Source organism: Myotis nattereri (assembly GCF_964212035.1).
Source record: "Myotis nattereri genome assembly, chromosome: 10".
Classification (NCBI taxonomy): Eukaryota; Metazoa; Chordata; class Mammalia; order Chiroptera; family Vespertilionidae; genus Myotis; species Myotis nattereri.
Window position 1 is genome coordinate 50,534,795 of NC_138085.1, and position 22,593 is coordinate 50,557,387.

Consider the following 22,593-nt stretch of genomic DNA (forward strand, 5'->3'; position numbering starts at 1 on the left):
TTTATTACAATTGTGTATGTATAATAGGCATCCTGTCAATGTTAAATTTTACTACTATAACCTTTATCCATTAAAAAAAATCTTATATAGTATTTGAACATGGAAAACTTTTGGAGAAAAAAACTCATAAGCTTTCATTGTTGTCTTAAATTTTGAAAAATTATATTTTACCTAAGTATGTGCAAACACATAACTTATATATTATTTTAAAAACTGAAACAAAACCTCACATTGTGTATGTTAAACTAATTAAACAAGGAGTCCTTTAGACTGAAGTGTCTCTAATGCCATGGTGACTTACATAAGCAAACCAAAATTTTAGTCTGTAAATGACTCAAGGTTACAGAATCAAAACATTAAGGATAACCCATCACAAACAGCCTTTAAGCTACAGCCAATTAAATTATTTCCTTTCCTTTCTCCTGCACCTGCTCTATATATCTTTGCCCTGGCTCCTGTCAGTGGAGTGCTCATAACCACTTCCGGTTTGGCACTGTTCGATCTGAATGGATAAATGCTAAAATAAACATTTAAAATTTTTAACATGCCTCAGTTTATCTTTTTTTAACATATACAACAAATAAAAATAAGTAGGCAGAACTATTCAAAATGATTCAATGTGGCAGATGACACTGTGGTTTTGCTGAACTACTTGATCTATGTGGATTTAATTGTAACCAAAAAGAATATGTAGCCATTGAATTCATTTTCTGTCAAGTTATATATTTTTAATGTTATGTTGTATTCCTTAAATCATTGTCATCACTTCAGTTATTTTTCCTTTTAAAAAATAATTAATTCAGACCACAATCCATTGTATTAATGGGCCCATTTATTTAGCAGTCCACCCAAAATTAATACTAAAAGATAATTTCAAAAATAGAATTTAATGGGAAATTCTTCATTGTTTGTTACTGTATAGTCCTTATAAATTATTACAAGTTGTGATGTACAAATATGGGTCTGCACAGACTATTCATGAGCAACATGAATGGCACCTATTAGTCTATCTGCATTTCTTTGAGTTCAGTATGCTCTGCGATGATCTAATTATTCAACCCGAATTCTCTATTTCAACAACTGTAAAACCTTTGGCAGTTTCTACCAGGTGCTGTGATGTCATACTGTGTACTTGATACAAAAACTCCATTTATATATTAAGCCTACCTCTGTTCTTTACTCATTAGCCTGTGACAATTAATGTAGAACATTATTCCACCACATTGTCATTTTCATGATGTCAAAACATTCTAGATTTATAAAATATATTATGAAGCTGAAATCCTAGACTGTGAAAATATCTTTCAATTGTAGATGATCACTGTAAAATAGAAGTTTTGTCTTTATAATTAGTAAAAGAATCTAACACGAGTACAATAGCAGACACATGATGAGTGCCATCTCATTAACATCAGGCCATGATCACCTAAAGCCTACTAGAAATGCTCTAACTATAGATGATCATTGGTTACCAGTAAGACAGTGAGCACACATATAAACCTGAGCACTATACTCATGCGGCAGTACTTGGTTAGAATGTAGTCTACCAGGTGATTCAGAATATATTCTAGTCTTACATATTTAAAAAATTGTAGTCAGTAGGAAAACATAAAATTAAAAACAGAAAACTCATCACTGTAGACCTCATTGACTTTTTACAATGTTGCCACAGACTGTCATGGATGAGTAGACACAGCAAACGAACACATAGGTTACCCAGAGGTGTTCATTGGAGAGTAAACAGGAAGCTTAAATGTTGAGTTTTTCCCATTCTATGGTTGCTTTCCCTTTTGAGATCTTTATTAATTTTACTATGACCAAGGCAGACATTTGGTTATATCTGCTTTAAAAAACTGTCTACATTAAGATCATTATAGTCATGGCCTCTGATCTAAGGCACCAGGGTATTGATTGGGCTTTTGTCTGTGTGCCATTGTTGCGTACAAACTACTTCAGAAGAAGCCTGGCTCTGACTACAGAGGCTCCTGTGAACTGCTTCAATGGGAAGGAAAGATGGCTTTTAGTTCCTTCCTTCCTATTGGCAAAGCATCCTTGTAAGGGTCTTCGATGTTCATAAGAGAATGTCAAACCTTGTGTCAGCTCGGTTGACTGCTGGGCCTTCCATTTCTGCACAAACCTGACGCGCAGAAGAGCGACACACTGTGTAAGTGTCAGGGGGGACAAGCGTGAGCTCTCTGCCTCTCTGGCCGTATCAGAAGTTTAGGAAAAGAATGAACTATCTGTAGAGGAATTCCTGAGAGTCATGCAATCCATTCAGTCCTTAAGTTCAACTGTTGTCAACTCTTTCCTGCCTCACCCCACCTAAAAGACAGTACTCACCTACATACTCTACTCCCAGAGGTAAATGCAGATTTTGATGACACCAAGAAAGTGAACACAACTATTATAGTAAAATAAAGGATTGCAGTAATAATTCATAATCTTATGTCTCTATAAATGGTGCACCAAATGGTACCAGGGATTATGTCCATTTTACAGAGAAGGAAAATGAAGCTCAGAGGGCCTAAGTAACAATTGTATGGGTAGATGCCTGATCTAGTCTGGCCTACTCTGGTGTTATGTCTGCTATCTCTCATCATTTCAGGCCTTTCACAAAGGGATTTATCAAAGGAGACTCTAGCATCAATTTAGAGCAGGAATTGAACAGGAAGAATGGCTGGGTCATGCCTCTTAAAGAGATGGACATGCATTTGAGTGCTTCTTACCTATTTTTCTAGACATTAAAGGGAAAACCTTAGATACACTTTGGATGCAGACTGAGTCTATCATACTAGGGAAGGCTGAAAAAAATGCAAACATATGAACAAAATGATTAGAAGATAGTTGGATCATTATTTTAAAAAAAAACAACAGGTTGGTACCCACACTGTGCATATAAACACATCTTGAATACATATGGGATTCAAGAAAAGCCACTGAAGGGTTACTTGTTATTATTAACTCTATCTGGCTTATCACCCCGTTTATACTCCCTTCTATAGTAATTACATGATGTCAGATATTATTCTGTCATTTGTATATATTGACTCAATCCTTTAACTACCTTTTAAGTAGATGCTGTCATTATCATTTTTACAGATATGGAAACCGAGGCACTGAGTCTCTATGTAACTTACTCAAGGTCATACAGATATTAAAGGGTGGAGTTTGGGTTCAAACCTAGACAGTCAACCCCCAGAATACATGTTCACCACGATTACACTGTGCTGTGTCCTTCTCTCTTCTCTGGCCTATGGCCATCTCTACTTCTCATACATTCTGAGGTTGGCCTTGGGCAGACCAATCTCTGTGGTGGTGATAGCAAAGAAGAGGGATTGCTTCCACTCTCCCCCTTTCCACTGGGAGAGTTTGGGAATCATTATAAATTCACAAGTGCCAGCCAGTCTCTTCCAATTTTAGAGGACCCTGTAGAAACAGAGGCCTTCCCAGTGCCCTTGGTATAATTCCATAGAAAAGCTGGAATTCATATAACGCTGAAGCATTGGACAAAGACAGCAATAACAACAAGGTACAGCACTCAGTGCCTACTCTATGGTCTTCACTAGGATCAGCACATATCCTCTCAACAGCCCTCTAAGGCTGGTATTATTTTTACTCCCATTGCATAAATATCTAAATAAAGGACTTGTAAAACAGGAAGTCCTGCTCCAGAGCCCATCACTGTTGCAATGGAATAGGGAAAATTTTTATAGTTTGCGTTGGAAATCTAGATGTAAATGGGTGACGTTAAGAATCAGATCTTAATATGGATAGTTTTTACTAGATGATACCAGTGGAATAGGCACAACCTAGGCCACTGATACTTTGACCAATTGTACCTTGTATGTTTGTGTATTAAGTAGGCATTTCTTAAATTGAAGCATAATACTGATAGAGCAGCAAGGGAGCAGAGCATGAAATAGAATCTGTTTCCTCTGGGATGATCTTTATGCACGGGGACCTGCAAGGTATAAATAGCCAATTTCCAGCATCACTGTGCTGGCTTCAAGAATAGAGCATGAATGGGAAGCCCTGAGCCTCTCTTCTGACCCAAAATATTTCTGGTCGAAGGGAAACTTGAAGCAACAAGGGACAGGTAGCAGAAAGGACAGGGGGTGGCTCAGCCCCCAGGGCTGGTAATAAAAAAAGGAGGAACCTCTCCCCAGGGCTTACCTGGCAGGAGTGTCTGACCCTCATAAGAGCTTCTACCTTTACCTGCCTGTGCTTTTTCTCTGCCAGGGTCCTCCCCACTCCTCTGGATCCCCTTCCCGAGGCCATAGGATCCCACCTGGATGCTGAAAATTGGGAGCCTGGAGAGTCCTGACTCAATTCACTGCAGTGGTTGGGGGCTGTGGCTTGGATTTGTGTCCTAGACATTCCAGAACACAATTTTTACTATCGACACACCAAGACACCTGGTCCTACACTCCAGGCATCCACAGCCAGGCTTTTGTGGCTAGGACCTAAACTCTTCACCTCCTTTATAAGACTTTTTTCCCCACAATAACATGCATTCATTATTCTAAATAACTTCCATCAAGACAATATTTGGAGGACAACCTGTTCATGATTCGGGGACTCGAAGCCTGGTAAATCATCGCTGCATCCTCCAGGCCTTGTGATCTGTTTATTATCACCAGAGCGTGGTGATGCTTAGTCTCACTCACTGTACCAGGGAAAGCTCCAACAATGGGCTCATCCTTGGCTCCTGACACTAGCTTTCACAGGGGTCTCTGCAAAGAAAAACAGAGGCTGCACTCCACTTTTCCTAGCTTTTTTCTCTCTTTGATAGTCGCAAAACAATCTGATAACACAAAGTATACAATAACTGTTTGAGGCTGACTGTAAAGTTTACCATAATGTTTATTATATATGCAGTATCTACAACTGGAATTGGCTTCTCTAAACAACAGCTGTGATGGAGGAGACAGCTGTTTTGGAGCAGACATGATTTTGGCCTGGGAGTCAAGGAATCCGGGATGAGTTTCAGATCTGCCCCTTGTTTCATTAGAACAGCTATTGGACTGTCCTGATGGTTGTCTTTATCATCTGTGAAATGGGAATAATTCTGCCCCAACAGGATTAAATCATATATCTATGTGTCTATCTATAAAAACAATATTTTATAAACTACTGAGTAAGAGATCTTAAAATTGTTGAGTCAAGTTGGGTAGTGTTAAACTATAATGGTTTGGGTGAAATGAAACTATTTATTTTTAATTTTTAAAAAATATTTTTATTGATTTTAGAGAGGAAGGGAGAGGGAGAGAGAGATAGAAACATCAATGATGAGAGAGAATCATCCATTGGCTGCCTCCTTCATGCCCCCTACTGGGGTTTGAGCCCACAACTGGGGCATGTGCCCTGACTGGAATCATACTGTGGCCTCCTGGTTCATGGGTTGTCATCATTCAACCAGTAAGGCACACCGGCCAGGCAAAACTATTTCCTTAGTTAAAAATATAAATGTACTAGAGGCCTGGTGCATGAATTCGTGCATGAGTGGGGTTCCTCAGCCTGGCCGGCTATCGGATCAGGGCCATCTAGTGCAGTTCAGGGGGAGGGACCACGGGAGGTTGGCTGTGGGAGCGCACTGACCACCAGGGGGCAGCTCCTGCATTGAGCATCTGCCCCCAGTGGTCAGTGCACGTTATAGCGACCGGTGGACTGGTCAACCAGTCGTAATGGTCACTTAGGCTTTCATATATATATTAGAGGCTTGATGCATGAAATTCGTGCAAGAGTAGGCCTTCCTTCCCTCAGCTGTTGGCACCGGCTTCCCTCTGGCACCTGGGTCCCAGGTTTCCTTCCAACTGCCGGCAGGCACCTGGGACCTGGGCTTCCCTCTGGCCGCTGGCAGGCACCTGGGACCCAGGCTTCCTTCACAGCCCCAGATATATAGATTTGACCCCTCTTCTGTCATATTTTGCATACCTTATACACACATACAGCCTCTCTCTCACTCTCTCTCAAATTCACAGAAAGTGAAGATGCGTAAGTGAAAGTAAAACATTGCAGAATTTTAGCAGAGTTTGGAAGAAAATACAAATAATGCCATAAAAAGCCACATAGCAATGAAATTGCATCATAGAGATACCAAGAGAACATCTGTTCCTTAAAAATACACCCAGAGTGCAGGGTTCAGTTTGAGGCATCTCTTTTCAGAACAAATGAACAGCAATGCAAAGAACTCCAGGCTAGAGCAATATGATGATTAAGCCCATAGAAGAATTCAGTTATCTGGGTGGATTAAAGAAAATGGATAATTCATTGAAGCCATTGCCAAGATGGGGAATAATTACAGTCCACAAAAATTTCAAAGGTAGAAAAGCAAAGGGAGGAAAGGAACTATTTAACTTAATCCAGAAGATGATGCATTGCAGTAGGCATCAATGAGAGAAGAGGAAATTTTGTGTAATGATTTTTGGTAATTACTCAGATACCAATGATTTAAGGAAGGGCAGGGTCTCTGCAGAGCTGTGATGTACAAAGATCAGTGAAAAAGTCTTCACTAAAACCTCCCCATCCCTAATGCACAGCAGAGTTCTCTGTCTCAGAACCTCCCTGGACACAGGGTCAGTGGATTTGATTGTTCAGATGCTCATTTGTTAAATTGTATACTAGTATATTAAGAAGTTTATAGCTCAGAGCCATCATCTGGATTATAGGAAATATTCATTCATTTAACAAATATCACTGAATACCTGCTAGAAACTAGGCAGTGCTAGGCACTTCATTGACAGAGTGGGGCAAAAGTAGGTTTACAGTTTTTTGTATGGAAAAATAATACAGCAATCTATAATAATAAAAGTGTAATATGCTAATCAGACCAGAAGGCTGAACAACCTTCTGGATGACATTCTGGACGACCTTCCAGATGAAGCCGGGACCAAGGCAAGCCACCATGGCTGTGAGGGCTGAGCCCCTTGCATGAATTTCGTGCATCAGACCTCTAATTAATAAATGATAATACAAGAATAAACTCTGTGTTTTGCATACTCACAACTGTAGACCTACTTTCTCCCTGCCCTGTATGTCATGACATATACCACTTTGATTGTTGTGTTTGTGCTGGTTCCACTAATCAAATATTATATGTGGCCTTTTTCATATTTATCTACTACTGCCAAGTTATATAGTAAGCTCCATGAGGGTTATGACAGGGATAGGATATGGATTTTTCCATGAGAGCAGACAGCCCCATCCTCTGACTATATACTACTGAATGCATCTTCTCATGGCCCAGCATATAGCCAGGTTGGGGGACAGCTGGCAAGATGTATGATCCCAGTGTGAAGTTATTCTTAGTGCCCCATAATATTATCAATCCTCAGACTTGTATTAGCCTCACAAGCATGTCATGAAATAATATTCAGTTAAAAATATAAATGCATTTTTTCTAGGATAAATAATCAAATCCTAAAGGGGCAAACAGTGTCAATGCCAAATGTGTATGATTGAGACAGTCCCAGGGCTGTTCAGGTAGAGACATATCTAAATAATGGAAGGCAGACTTGTTAGCCAGGCTGACATCAAGAGAGTTAGTGAAATGCTGATGGCATTCTAAGTAAGAAGGGGAAATGGTGATGGATTTCTCTTGCCCTCCTCCCCTTATTTTATGTGCATAAGACTTCTTTATTTCCAACAGTTGATCAACTATAAACATCTAGAATATGGTAAATACCAGAACGGACACACCATTCATTCTGTCTTTTTGTCTAGCAAAGACCAGCTAAAGAGAAGTTATTTTATTAGTACTTCCAGCTCTATGCCAAATATCCACACATGTCCTCTACAGCGTGTGCTTTAAATTACTTACCGAAATGGATATTTGTCTTTACAAAGAAATAATGGTTTCCTCGTGTTTCTCAGTAACAGGAAAAATTTCCATCCTTACGGGGGTAAGATTAAAAAGCTAATCAGCATTGCGGTCTCTCGGAGTCTGCAGATGTGCTCTCCCCAAATCCACAGTGGATTTAGATTACCTGGCAATATTTGAACGGCCCCTTCTGCTCTTCTTGTACGTTTATTTAACACTTTGCTCAGCTTCGTTTATAAGTGATTCTGACAGTTCCTAACTAAGCAACAACGTGCTCTGGCTAGCTGTTTGGCCAAAGGTTTAATGATTTAAAAATAAGCTTTTATTCACTTTTCTTTTAATGTAGAAATGTCTGCAGACGGGAGGAGGCTCAGATTAAGAGCAAAGAGATGTCTATTGTGGAGGTTGGGTCAAATTTTTGTAGAGAGCTATAGTCTGCCAGCAGGTGAATTTAACATAATCTCATAATCAATTAGAGAGGCTACATTTGACCTGTTAGGGACCCATTCACATATATTTGAAAAAATGAATTCTTTGGGAAAAGCAGGGCCCACGTCAAGTTCATCTTTGGTGTTCATCCTCCTGCTTGCCACATAGTAGGCATGTAAAAAGAAATTGGTGAACGAAGTTGTTTTCTTCACTACATTGTATGTGACCTGGCTGTGTTTGACCCATGCGAGCTAGCATTGTGGTAGGTCCTCAACGAAGTTTCCCTGAATGATTGTAGGACCGACCTGTTTCTCATTCTACTCTGTGCCAAGCCATGGGAGGAGGAGTAACAGAGTTAACAAGAGATGAATAGAAGGATTGCTGAGCCACAGTGAGGGGTTAGAGAACAGGAATTTGTGGCAAAGCTAATCAGCATGTTTTCAAAAATAGCTCTAACAAAACCTGGCAGCCTGGGAGACCAAGAGAGAGTGAGAAGGAGAAGGGGGAGGGGAAGCAGATGGTGGCAGAGGGAGCTAGGGTAGGGTTTTGCCAAGTGGTAGATGGAATCCCTGTGCCCTTGCTCCTCCTCTCATATATACCTTTTGCTGTCCTGGCTGGTGAACTGCCTTCTCTTAGAATAAGCCTAAGAATGGTAGGGAAAATCCAGAGCTAGACAGAGTCACATAGAATGTTCAAAATTACCAGAAGTGTTTACCATGGTTGTTGACCCTAAACAGGCCTTCATCTGTTTTTCTGTAGGTTTGAGGGTTTCTGTCTCCTGTCATGCATCTCCTCCCCACCTCTCTCTTCCTCGTTCTCACATGTAGAGTCACTATATTAATTTTATCATTGAAACTAAGACAATTTTGAGAGGAGGTCCGGGGGGTGGGGGAGCTATTAATGATTACACACAGGGCTGTATTTTGACTTTTGTGGTCTCTAGGTGCTTTTGCCTCCACGGGCCCCTTCCTCCTGAGAAAAGCAAAACAAAACAACACAACATTAAAATTTATATTTTATGACTGTGATGGTATAAAGGTGAAAATAATCCAGGCTGGATTCATTATAATAGTCTTTCTTTTAATTTTCTAAGAAATTACAATTAAAACAGCATGGTGGACCCTAGCACTCTGCCCAATGGAGAAGCCAGCTCTGTTCACACAGGATTATAGACCTAAAGTGGGTCTGTCCTGGGTATGGTCACTCTATAGGTCATGAGAATTATGTTAATAAAGGCAGCACTCAGCAGGGCTCTGGGTTCAGACCCATTCAGAAGGTAATGAGTCCAAACTCACCAAGATGTATACATTAAATGTGTGCAGTTTTAGAATGTCAATTATCTCTCAATACAGCTAACAAAAAGTAATGAATTACCTGAACTATTATAATCACATTATTGGAGTGAAAAGAAATGATGTGGGAGACAGCAATTAAGTAGATCCGGTGGTTAAGGCAGAGACTGGATGTGGGGTGTGGTGGTTGGAAGGCAGAGGCAGAGTCTAGGGCAGTGGTTCTCAACCTCCTAATGTCGTGACCCTTTAATACAGTTCCTCATGCCATGGTGACCCCCAATTTCATTGTTACAAATTGAACATAATTAAAGCATAGTGATTAATCACCAAAACAATATGTAATTATATATGTGTTTTCCGATGGTTTTAGGCGACCCCTGTGAAAGGGTCGTTCGACCCCCAAAGGGGTCGCGACCCACAGGTTGAGAACCACTGGTCTAGGGGATTTGCTGAAAATCCCTTGAAACAGCCAGGGGTGAGAGGTCAGAGGCTTGCTGAAGACTTTGCTGTGCTCCTTTTTTCTACAGTGAGTCTTCATCAGAGTGAGGGGAGGGTGCTGGCCTGGGGCTTTGTTGGGTGAGATATCTGGTTAAACATCAAGCTGTTGGTAATTCTGATTCTTATTCAGAAACCGAGAGCAATGGGTTTCATTTCTCTATAATAAAAGGTGGTAACTTTAGCAGAGAGCGCTTACCCTGCGATACATCTGTAGTAAGAATAACCTAGCCACTCACTTAACATCTAAACTGTTAAGGCTGGCTAGTTTGGCTAACTCTCTTCTGTTTTTCATTCATTTTGCATGAGCATGTAGCCTATTTTCTCACTAATTTGACTGTATGCTTCTGGTGAGTGAAACGGTGTCAGTCTTAGCTTTGACAGTTATTAGATCTAACTGGAAGTGATCTCAGAGTCCAACTCTCTTACATTTTAGCTGGGAAACATAACAGCCCATTGGTGGGAAAACCATGCTTTGAACTCAAATCTGTTGGTTTCCAGGTACATTTTTTATTCTAAAATTTTATGGCGCCTTTAAAGATCTTTTCACAGCCTTGGTAATATCACCTAACTACCATTCTCCCTCCTCCTTTTTTTTTAATGTTGCTTGATTGCTGCTATATTTTTCCTTAATTCTTTTATCAGCTCAATAATTTTAGAATCTTCATTGATGTGGAAAATCATACAGTTTACAAAATTTTCTCGACCCCCTTAATTCATAATGGCCTCAATATTCATGCACATCTGTCACCCTCTACTTGTACCCTCCAAACTCATCTTCCCTTAAAACCAACCCAACTTTAATCATCCATATTTAAGAGCTCTTCTCACCTATTATGACAACCGTACCTACTAGCCAATCAATTCCTTCTATCTTCTACATCAGTTTTTCACCTTTATCAAAGCCCCTGTATCCTCAACTTCGTCCCAGTTATCCCAGTTCTTCACCCTAACTCCAACTTCAGGAGCCTGCCGCCCCAGGTCCCAAGGCTCCATCCCAGTTTCTTCCAAGTGCTTCTTCGTAACACATGAGAGTCACTTCTTACAGTGCGCTACATCATGCCAAATCCCCCAAATGAGTCCCCTTACCATTTGTAGGCTACTCACTAATCCCCAGGTGCCAGGCTTTGCCAGGTACAGTTATGAGAAAGTTGCCATTGGATCTGCTAAACTCTTGTTCTCCCGCCTCACTTTTAGTCATCTTATTCCTCAGGATCCCAGTTCCTTATGCCACTCTGAACTGTATATCCATTTTCTCCCAGAAAAAAAAAAAAAAAAAACATGTTCTAACATTTTTCTACATTTTTTATGCCTCATTCTCAACCAGGCCGTCCTCATGCTGAACAGATGACCTTCTTTCCTACTTTACTGAAAAAGCAGGGCCATCTGGTGCAACCTCCATAGTCTTTCCTCCTCTCCATCTGTCACCACGCTTCTCTCTGAAACTTTCCCTGGTCTCTTCATCTTCCTTTCTCTTCCCTCCTGTTTCCATCTCTTTTCCAAAAGAAACCCTAGGTTTTTAAAAATAATAACTGCTGTGTATCAAGCCCTGAGCTAGACTTGTTATGTACTACATGCAGAGGCTTCTCAGTGACATTTAAAAGTGGGTACCTCAGGCACCCCATCAGGAAACAGACTCAGGAGGTAACAACTCCACCAAACGCCACCAAGTACCATGAGGCTCTTGCTCTGCTCCTGCTTGGTCTCCCTTTTCCAGGAGCTTCAAGAAACACCTCTTCTTGCTTTGGCACCTTTGGTCTTTTTCTCTAATTGTCTTTGCTTACATAAAAATATACAAATGCATTTACTTTTCTAAAAATAAATTGCTTTCATCTTGTTTGACAATGAACATGCCAGCTAGGTATTATTCCTTTTGCCCACTAAATTGATCTAAAAAATACACTCACTGCTTCTGTTTACTAACATTTCTATCCGTTAATTCACGGAAAATTATCTCCCATGTTCAAATCCTGATGGTCAATTTAAATGGAATTCTCTGGATCTTCTTTAACCCTCTCTGCACGATTTAAAACTATATTCAATGGGCTCTGACTCCTTGGTATTCTCATCTTTCTTGGCTTCTATAAATATTCCAATTTTCTCCTCTTTTTAATGTGCCTTCTCTGACCTACTGTTTTCTAACTCTGAAGAGTAACTATTTCCCAAAGTTCTATCCTTCTCTTCTTCTCTTTCTGTACAACCTTCCCATGAGATGATGGTCTTCATAGCCTCATTTTCAGCAGCTATTTCTAGGCTAATAAGTGGCAAAACTATAACTCCTTCACCTTTTTCATATGAAACACAGCTTTACACTTGCAAATAATGTCAACCAAATATTTATATCTGATTATAACATTGGCATCTCAGTAAAATTTGCAGTCTACTGTAAAATAGAGTTTAGTAGACTTTCCCTAAACATTTGCTCTTGTTGTCTTTCTTCTTTCTGTCCTCTTTTTCCCACTTCAAGGATCATGGACCTGCCTTTGAATTCTTTCCTCTTTTTTAAGCTTCACAACTAAACTGTGGCCAGATTTCTATGGTCTGTAACATTCATGGTATCTGATAGCAGTGATTATCTTCCTGCTTGCCCCATATGTCCTTCTTCCTAAAATTTGCCCCTTTGCTGAGAGCTATTGCAAAGCTATTTTCAAATAAGTTCTGGTTCAAATTTCAGTCCTAGTTTATCTTGCAGCAGCCTTACTTTCTTAAAGGTCACTGAAAGGTGTGCTTTCTATAGGCAAAAATATCTTTTTAAACCTAATTATTGCTATTTGTTTACAAGTTTTAAAATTAACAGGGCCCAATCAATTAACTATAATTTATATAAAGTAAAATGCACCCATTTGTAGGAAACAGTTTGTTGAGTGTTGTTATATGCATACATTTGTGTAACTAAGACACAAAGCACTCTCATCATCTCCGTAAGATCCCTCATGCCGATTTGCAGTCAATGCCTGTCCTCATGCCACCGAACCAATCTGATCCCCAGGCAACTGCTAGTCTGCTACCAGTTACTATAGCTTATTTTCTTCCTATTCCAGAATTTCATATAAAAGGAATCCCGCAGTATGCAATGCTTTTGTTTCTGGTTTCTATCATGCAGCATAGTGGTGTAAAATATATCAATAGTCAATTTTTGTTGCTGCATAGTACTTCCTTGTATGGATATACAAGAAAACAGTTTATACATTCAACTGTGACTGACATTCAGACTGTTTTCAGTTTTGAGGTATTATGAAGAAAATTGCTTTTTATAGAAATACAAAATTTCTCTCAGGTAAGCAGTTAAGTCAGAATTATTTGATAATTTCATGTAATTATTGATATAGTCGGGTTTATGACTATGACTACTATTTTTCTTTCTTTCTTTTTCTTTTTCTTTTTTTTTTTTGAATTTTGTCCCATCTGTACATTGTTACTCTTTTCTTGCCTTCCTTTCACTTACATGAGTATGTCTTCAGTATTCCCTTTTCTTTTTTCTTTGGTTTAAATGTGTCCCCTGTTTTTATTGATTGATTGATTGACTTATATTAGTGGATGGTTCTGGGGTTTACAATATACATTTGTAATTTGCCACAACCTACATACAAATAATATTATATCCATTTAAGTACAATAATAAAAAAATATGGCAGCAGTATGTTTCTAGTCTCCCTGTACTATTCTTTGCCTTATTGTCATAAAGTTTATCTCTACATATTTATAATTCCCCCAATTTTTTTTGCATTATACAGTAAATTATGTTTTAAATAAAGAATAAATGTGGAAAAAGTCTTTTATAGTTACCTTTACATTTTCATTTCCAGTTTTTCTTATTTTTTTGTGTGGGTTGAATTTTTATCTGGTATTATTTTTCTTCTGCCTAAAGAACTTTCTTTAACATACCTGTACTACAAATTTGTTAGATATTAATCTTTTTTTGTTAGATATTAATCTTAATTTTTTTGACTGAAATATCTTTTTTATTTAACCTTTATTATTAAAGATATTTTTGTTAGATATAGAATTTTAATTGACAATGTTTTCTCTCTTAAAATATAATTCTATTGTTTCTGTGTTGCTTCTATTGAAAATTTAGGTTTCATTTGAATCTTTGTTGCCATTTATTTAATGTGTATTTTTATTCTAGTTGTCTTTAAGATTTTCTTTTTCATTGATTTACAACCATTTGATTACAGTGTATCTAAGTATGATTTTAATTGTGCTAATCATTCTTGGATTTCACTGAGTTTTTTGATCTTTGAGTTTTTATTGTTTACATCAATTTTGGACAATTTTGACCATATTTCTTCAATATTTTTAAATCCTCCTTTTGGAACTCTAATACCACTTATATTAGAACACTTTTAAATGATCACAAATCACAAAAAACACTTTATGTGTTTTCTTCATCTATTTTTCTTCTGTTTAGATTTCCTATTGTCATGTTATCAAATTCACTGATCTTTTTCTCTCCAGTGATAAAGAGCCTGTTAAACTAATCTAGTAACTTTTTACGTATTAGATAATGTATTATTTATTATAACTCTAGGATTTTTATTTGGTTCTTTTAATATCTTCTACATTTTCTCATTATGTTTATATTTTCCTTTAAATACTCAAGTATATTTAGAACACTTTTATAATTCTTATCTAACAATTTTATAATTTTTGTAATTATTTGGCCTCTTTGATATTGATTGATTTTCTTCCTGATTATGGGTCATTTTTTCCTGTTTCTTTACTGTTTAGTGATTTTTTTGATTGAACACTGAAAATTGCTATTGTTATATTTTATTGTATAAATTTTGTTACTGTCTTTTTAAAAATAGTAATTAATTATTTTTTTGTGTGTGGTGCTAATTTAAGTTACATTTTTATCAGACTGATTCTTCAAGGTTTGATTTTAAGCTCCATTATGGCCAGTCTAAAGAAATCTTTACTTTAGGGTTAGCCTTTGGCATGGCTTCTCTGAGATCTCTGCTCTGCTTATTAAAGACCTTTCAACATTTGATTCCAAACTTCCATTTCAACCTTATTACCCATTGCCCTTTTAATGCACATTATGCTCTAGTCAACCTGGTCCCTTGTTTTTCTTTTTCTATTGGTTCCTTGGGTCTGGAGTAGTGTACTCTTTTTTTCTGCCTGGTTAAATTCTATCCTTCTGTCCACCTCTAGATTATATATCACTGCCTGTATGAGATTTTTATTGATCAGCTATATCAGAAGTAATGTCTTCCTTCTTATAAGTTTCTTGGTTTGATTTTGTCTTAGTTTCCATATTTTTTGTTATAGCTATTTGTACCTCAATTATTTTACCTTTTTTACACCTAGCTTACTCACCTATAAAATTAGGAGATAAGGTGGCTAGATTTCTCAGGTAACTTGTAAGGGTGTCTATTATAATAAAATAATGAAACATGATATTATGTATGGAAAATTGTTTTTTTCTTATTTTTATTCTTATTCTCCTAATGATAATCTTATCACCCTTTTAATGCTGTAATATCCTTGATTGGCACCATCTAGTTGTCATAGGACTTTCTAATTCTTTATATTTTGACTTTATTCTTCAGGTTCCATGAGGTTTTTATTTGTCCACTCTAAATATTCCATTCCACAGTCAATTCAGTTATTCTCTATGCACAAGGAAGCTGTGAACAAGTACAATTATCTAGATCAAGTGCCAAACACATTTTTATATGTAAGTGGAAACTATATTTTGATTTGAATTACTTGGATACTTATAATAATCATTTAACTTTCATGTAGATATGAATTAATTGGCTAACTGGCCTTAAGTTATTAGTTAATATGCATTTATTAAGTGCCCTGTAGGTTTCCAATAGCACATTAGGTATTTTGGGCCAAATAATAATAACCTTAACGATAATAATACTACATAACATTTATTGATAATACTAGAGGTCTGGTGCATGAAAATTCATGCACTCAGTGGGGGTTGGGGCGTCCCTCAGCCCAGCTTGCACCCTCTTGCAGTCTGGGACTCCTCGGGGGATGTCCAACTGACAGCTTAGGCCCACTCCCCGGGGAAGTTGGCCTAAGCTGGCAGTCAGACATCCCTCTGGTTACCCAGGAGCCCTTAGGGGATGTTTGTATAATAGTGGGAAGTGGGCCTAAGCCATTAGTTGGACCTACTTAACACTGCTGCAGAGATGGGAGAGACTCCTGCCTCTGCTGCTGTGCTGGCCAGCCATGAGTTGGCCTCTGGCTGAGCAGCACTCCCCCTGTGGAAGCTCATTGACCACCAGGGGGCAGCTCCTGCATTGAGCATCTGCCCCCTGGTGGTCATTGCGCGTCATAGCGACTGGTCATTCTGCTGTTAGGGTCAATTTGCATATTACCCTTTTATTATATAGGATAATGTGGTCCAGGCATTGTGCTTAAGGTTTTTGTATACATAAACTTTTTTAATCTTTAAAAAAAAGGGGGGGTGGAGTAGTTGCTATTTTATCCCTGTTTCTTACCTAAAGAAATCAAGACTTGGTGATGTTAAGCAGTCTGTTCCAAATCACACTCTCAATTCTGGTTGCACATTATAATCAAGTGGAGAGCTTTTAATAAATTACCACAACCCCCTGTCCTTAGACCATTTAACTTAGGATCTCCCCGGGTTATCATAAACATCAATATTTTAAAATATCTTTTCAGGTGATCCAACTGTGAAGCCAGGTTTGAGAATCACTACCCTTTTACTAGTATTCTTTAGAAAAGTTTGTAAAAGACAGTTCCTGCCCAATATGAGCTTACAAGTCAATTGGATAGACATACACAGATGAATCAATACATAACTAGTAGAAAGGAACCAGGAGGTCAAAAAAAGCAAACACTGAATTACATAGCACACTATAAGAGCAGAATTTGAGAGAATGAAACTCAATTATAATTCATAAGTGTAAAAAGAGTTTGAATATAATGAACAACCAAATGCTTTCTCTCTTATTGAACAGGAGATGCTTTTAAATTGGAGACAAGATCATGTCTTTTCTAAGAAAGGGTTTCAACATTCAGTTGGACTGAGGGGCATAGGTTGTCTTGAAGACTCTTAGCATAGGGCATTTTTTAAATGATTCTACTCAAAAGCAGGGCAGTGGACTGAGTGACCCTCACAGCCTCTCTCAGACTTGGAATTTTGCGACATGCATTGGAATGCAGACAGCTCATCACTGTGAGAAAAATGAAACAGTCATTGTGTCTTGCTAACTCAGACTTCTTGACTCTTCAGCCATCTCCACAAAGTTACCCTAAGCCACCAAAGCACATTTCTGTTCTGGTTCCCAAGAGCAACATTCTGAACAACAATATCTGAGAATAACAACTCACTTTTACCAAATACTCATCATGGCAAAACTACCTGTCTAGGCATTCAACATTATTACAAGTTTGCACCCCTTCAGAATAAATAAGTTTAATCAAGGAGGCTGAGTAGTCAATGACCCACAGACAGGTTTTATGTGAATGGTGGGAACCCATACCTGGGGAATGTACCCCATCCAGGGGAGTGATGAAGAAACCGAAGGTTGTGTTACTGTGGATAAAAAACAATGAGCACCATGGGCACTTTGAACATAGCTGGTAAAAGAGTAGGGCTTCACAATGCTCTTTCCTTTTGACCAGCATTGCCCCATCATTAGGGTATGAAGCCTGATCCGTGCCACACTGCCTCACTCTCACTGCTGTCCACTCCCCTGTGAGAGCTGGCCACCTAGTGCCAAATATGCTAAGAATTTACAGGAAGGACGGCAATGACTGCTGAAGGAGGGTGTGGGAGGCAGAATAGGAGAAATATGTATAGGAAATGACTGTAGAAACATCTGATCAAAATGTAAAATCTGACATTTATCTGTTTGCAATGCTGCCGGAAGGTGGTCTCGCCAGCCACGGATGGGCCAGGAAGCAGTGGTTTTTCTATTAAGGGTAAATAAAATGAGGGTAAAATTTTAAGTTGAGGAATTTTTCTGTTGCTAGAAGGCAAATTACTACATGCAGTAGTACAAAAGAACAGGGGTAAACAATACAATATGCTGTGAATTGCGAATGCATGTGTGGTAATGTCATGAATATATTAACTCTCTTCATTGTCAAGACAAGTGACAGAGGCTGCCTGAAATTCAGAGAGGAGCCGGCTGTCACTCTGCAGCTCAGACACTTGGAGTCACATCTCCCCTAATAACAAAGTCTATTCTGTTTACATTTGACATGGTGAGCAAGGGGTGGTGGGTTGCTTTTATATGAAGAAAATGAATGAAAGCATGAATGAATGAAGGAGTGAGCGAGTAGATGGAGTCCCTACCTGGTCCATCCTGAAGCCATCAGTCTTCCCTGTTTGGATGAAAACAAATCATCCCTGACAGGAGCACATTTCGATGAATTTTTTAATATTTCTGGCAATGGGTTGTATTTATTTATTTTAACTATGTCAACATACTGCACATTTCTGAGTCTGGTTCCCAGTGGTGTTTAATAAAAGAAACCTGCAGAGCACTACAGTGTCAGCATCGAGGCAGGAGGAGATTCCATATGAACAAATGGAGAGAGGGGAATTGCAGGATGCCGGTGAGGGTCGGTGACAGGTTGACATTAGTGCTGGTGAGGCCGAAGGGTCTGGCTAGCTGGCTGTTTCTCCATCCTCTTGCGTAACTGAGGCAGGAAGGTAAATACCTCATTGTGCTTAATAGCAGGATCCAGAGAAATGTTCTCAGAGCGAGGGAGGGAAAAAAGCCGGAGGCAGATTATTAGGTTGGAATTAAAATGCAGAAGAGATTCATTAAATTGTTGACCCTCCTCCCCACTCCAAAAAAAAAAAAAATCAGGTTGCCATCTTAAATTGACAGCATTAGAGAGGAATTATGTGCGCTGATTAATAAGTGAATGTTTTTACCATTATGATCGTGGCACCTGCTAGTTATGTCGACACTGAAGAGGCTCTCAAACTACAGTGTTTCCAATAATAAAGGTACCATCAGCTGGAAGTTGTGCACAAGTGTCAGTGCAGGGACACATCATTTTCTTATGCAGTTGTGATGTTTAAAAATATTGCCACGATTCCTCTTGCCAGTTTCCTCTGCACCCTCCCCCCAGCTCTTACCTGTGTATTGTCCGCAAAAGCACATCATTTACTCACATCAGTAAAGCAAAGGAAATTTAGGGTCAAATCAGAAAATGCCAAGGAGAGTGGATTCCGGAGCAAGACTAACATGCAGCTTACCATTTAGAGCCACATGATATGAAGTGATTTCTAAACATGTGTTATTCTTTTCATGTTCCAAGAAAAATGGCAATTTTATCCAATTTGGGTGTTTGCCAAAGGTGCCATTTCACCAAATGTAGCTACGGCCATAAAAAAGGAAGCTTCAGAGTAGATTAACTGGCGTTGCTGTACTATAATGGTGCTTTAAATGAGCAATTTGAGACAATTAACCTGGAACAGGCACTTTTGAATGCTTTATCCCTTTAACAGTTTTGGTTCTTCAAACAAGAACAGAGAAAATGAAAATTGGCTCCTTCCCATCGTAGAATCTTCCATATAACTTTGTGAATCTGCATATGATCCATAAGGAGCGTGTAATGGGAAATCTAAACTATGTAATTTGGAGATGTAATACCCCATCAACCAAATAAAATCATTTAAAAAATTAATGGGTATTTATGTGGCTGACTTAAGATAAAAATGTTCTCCATCTTTTGGTGATACTTAATAGCTGTTCCCTTGGATATAAAATGCATATTTTTCATCTATGTACTTATTATTTACTGTAAAGGATGGGAGGGAAGAGATCATTTGGAATTATATGGAATTATTAAAGTATTAAAATGCTTTCACACATTATCTGGAGATGCTGTTCTCTCATTATATTTAAAAATAGCTAGGCAGAGGAGAACAAAAATAAAATGAACCTTACTAATAAAAAAAAGAGAGAGAGAAATTTAAGAATGCACTTAGATATCTGATTTCAAACCACACAACAACTATTTGTGGAGTGCCTACTGTGTGCACAAAATTGAGGGAGATGATGCAGAGCAGATTAATTATAGCTATCATCATTATGAATGCGCTGTCTGGAAAGGTCAGTCTAGAGATGGTATACACGATGGAGTGGAGTCAGAGTGATAAAAGGCTTTTACAGTGATTGAAGGGCCCCTGATGTATTGTGGGGGCGAGCCAAGCTAAAGAGAACTGTCCTAGGGAAAACTACTATTTAAAAATCATTGCTGGGAGATTTGGAATTCTTAATAGAAACTCCAGGAAGCCTGAGGCATCTTTGTAATATGGAAATGGGAGAAAAGAAAATACCAATTTCTGCCTGGGAATTGACCTTCTCTTAATGATGTGTGACCCTTACTTCAGTTCCTTCAGGTTTAAGCCCCCACCGGAAACACAGCGAGGTCCCTTCCCTGTACAGTCTGAAAGGTTAGTGCTCAAGGAAGCAAGCACAACAGCATAGAAGGATGACTTATCAAATGGAAACAACAACAGAACCCCAAACCGTCAAGCACTATGTATTCTATGAGAAGTAAACCACAGTCATCGAAATGTCAGAATTTTTCCACCTTGCTCAATCCAGCATCTTTTTTCTCAGCCCTTATCTCGCTTGACAATTCTGCAGCCTTTCACATGGCTGATCTCCCTCTTTAGAACTTTCTGTCCTTGGCTTCCTGCATATTATGCTCTCCTACCATATTGATTGACACCTCTTAGTTTCCTCTGTTGGATTTTTCTCTTCTTCTCCATCTCTAAAGTTCGGAGAGCTGCAGTGCTCAGTCTTTCTGTCTTCACACATTCCCTAAGCCATCACATTCAGTCCCATTTCATTATTGCATATGCCATATTATTGACACCTTGATTTTACACCTCTAACCTTCGTCTCCCTTGAGCCCTACATTCATAAATCCATGTGTCCCTGAGTATCTCCCTCTGAATGTCCAGTAGACATCTCGCAATGAACATGACCAAACTGAACTGAACTCAAGCTACTCTTCTTCTGGTCTTTCTTAGTAAATACCAACACCTATCCTCAGTTATTCAGGATGAAAGGCTCAGAGCCAGTTTTTCCCCCTGCAGAGTTTCATTTTTGTTCTAAATTGGAAAAGTGTGCCGATTTGGAAAGTCCGGATGATTCTGTGCATAATCTGAAATATCACACCCACCTTACAGATAATGTTTTCTCTCTTCTCAATAATGGGTTGCCTAATCCACCCATGTATTTGAAAAATAGCTGTTGGGCGTGGTACCCACGGTGAATTCAGACCCAACTGGGTTAGACACATAGCTTGGTTTCATGGAGCTTACAATTACATACCCGAAGAAAAAAATGTTATACCCTGCTATTCCAAGAGCTGGCAAGAAAATTCACGAGTCCTCTAATTCAATAAAATCTCTGAAAAGATAACATTACAAAGATAATGGTTTGTCTCCATTCCTTATCCCATCATATTTCTAAAACATATATTCCCCGAGGGCCCATCTTCAGATCTCTAATTCAGGGGAGAAAAGAAGGGACAGAGAAAAGGTTAATGCTCTAAATGTTTATTCTAGATGAGCAAAGAGAATGTGGTCACAGTTCTTTTTCAGAATGACTGTTGAGGTCAGTGAGGCTGGGTGGGTGTTTTTTCTGTTCTCCGAGGATGCTTATGAAGGCTTTTCTCCCTCAGCTTCTACATTCACTCACCATTCACTAAGTACTTATCTGCTAGCGATACAATAGGCATTAAGACAGGTTCTCTATTCTGTAAGGAGTTTAAAAGTCTAATCAAGGGTGAAAACAAAGGAAAGAAATTGTGCAATGCCAGGGCTCAGAGGCACTGAGTGAAGATGGGGACACAGTTGTTGATGGTGGGGACTGTGCCACCTGGTGGGCACAAGGCAGGTCTGTAGAGAAAATGTGTGTCCTCCATTCTGGGCAATGGGAAAGCAGGGACAAAGGCAAGAAGGTGTGAAGCAGCAGGGCCTATTCATGCAACTGCAATTCTCAGTTTGAAAGTCGACTGTGAGGAAGACATTTTCAGAGGTGAGATGAGAATTAGATCACAGCCACCGGGTGTGCCAAGCAAGGACTTGGCCTTTATCCTGTACAAATGGGGAGGGCAGTGACAGCCTTACAGAAAAGATAATGTAATCAGGTGGGTACGTGTGCAGATCACTGTGGCAGCTGTGTGCAGGTGGACTGGACGTCATTGGTAGGGGCCACATCCTCCTCATATTGTGACTGGGCATCACCAAACCTGGAACTAAGTGTTTACAGTTTTAACATACATAATAGGCCCTAGTCTTTGTCTACTTGCTTTTGGGCCTTTAAACATTTTTACATTATTAGTTTGCTCATGAGATGTAAAGTCCATGGTCATTTATGATTCAATTTGATCACATTACTTAATATGTCTGCTTTGATTAATTCACCTGTCAAATGAAGGAAATAAAGTTTTGGGGAGGACTAAGTTTTTACATGTAGCAGTCTTGGCCAGGGTATGCATACAGTTCCCAATTAAGTACAGGTTATTATTACCTAAACAATGATACTAATCAATAAGCACACATTTTACTCCATCCAGGGCTGAGAA